Below are 1455 nucleotides of genomic sequence, written 5' to 3' on the forward strand. Positions count from 1 at the left end.
CCATCCATTAGCCCCGCCCCTTCCATATTGCCCCGCCCCTTTAGCCCCACCCCATCCCTTTAACCCCACCCCACTCTTGTAGCCACGCCCCTTTCTTTATAGCCCCGCCCCACACTTCTTTTTTCCAACATGCTCATTTAGCCCCGCCCACTCCGTTGACCACGCCCCCATGTTTAGCCCCACCCAGTCATTTAGCCACGCCCACTTCCTTTAACCCTTTCTCCCCTTCTCTCGAGACCCCACCCCCATTCCTTTAGCCACGCCCCTTTATTCACCCCTTTAACCCTTCAGCCACGCCCCTTTTCCTTTAGCCCCGCCCCTCCCTTTTAGCCCCGCCCCCTCCCTTCAATTAAAACCCCCCAAATTTCCATTTTTTAACCCTTTTTTTCACCGGATTTTTTTTGTTTTTTCCGGTGGGGGCGGGGCTGAGGGGATGGGGGGAGGGGCCAGGTTGCCTCAAGCCCCTCCCCCACCCCCCAAAAACCCCAAAATTTTGGGTGAAAAACCCCAAAAATTGTCCAAAAATTCAAAAAAAATCAAGTAAAAAAGCACTAAAAATATCAATAAAAAATGGCCAAAATTCCATTTTTAACCCTTTTTTCACCGGGTTTTTTTTGCATTTGGATGAGGGAGGAGCCTGACCTCACCTGCCCCTTCCCCACCCCAAAATTTGGGTTTAAAAACCCCAAAATTTGTCCAAAAATTCACCCAAAAAACATAAATTAAAAATCACTAAAAATATCAATAAAAATTCGCCAAAATTCCATTTTTAACCCTTTTTTCACCGGGTTTTTTTTGCATTTGGATGAGGGAGGAGCCTGACCTCACCTGCCCCTTCCCCACCCCAAAATTTTGGGATTAAAAACCCCAAAATTGTCCCAAAATTCACCAAAAAAATATAAATTAAAAATCACTAAAAATATCAATAAAAATTCACCAAAATTCCATTTTTAACCCTTTTTTCTCCGGGTTTTCTTTGCATTTGGATGGGGGAGGAGCCTGACCTCACCTTGCCCCTCCCCACCCCAAAATTTTGGTTTTAAAAACCCCAAAAATTGTCAAAAATTCACTAAAAAAATCAAGTAAAATACAACAAAAATATCGATTAAAAATGGCCAAAATTCCATTTTTAAACCCTTTTTTCTCCTGGTTTTTTTTGCATTTGGATGGGGGAGGGGCCTGACCTCACCTGCCCCTCCCCCACTCCAAAAATTTGGGTTTAAAACCCCCAAAATTGTCCAAAATTTCACCAAAAAATATCAATTAAAAATCACCAAAAATATCAATAAAAAATGGCCAAAAATTCCATTTTTAACCCTTTTTTCACCGGGTTTTTTTTGCATTTGGATGAGGGAGGAGAGCCTGACCTCACCTGCCCCTCCCCCCCACCCCAAATTTTGGGTTTAAAAACCCCAAAAATTGTCAAAATACCTTAAAAAAATCCCCAAAAAATCG

Source organism: Haemorhous mexicanus, chromosome 38 (genome assembly GCF_027477595.1).
Source record: "Haemorhous mexicanus isolate bHaeMex1 chromosome 38, bHaeMex1.pri, whole genome shotgun sequence".
NCBI classification, from domain to species: domain Eukaryota; kingdom Metazoa; phylum Chordata; class Aves; order Passeriformes; family Fringillidae; genus Haemorhous; species Haemorhous mexicanus.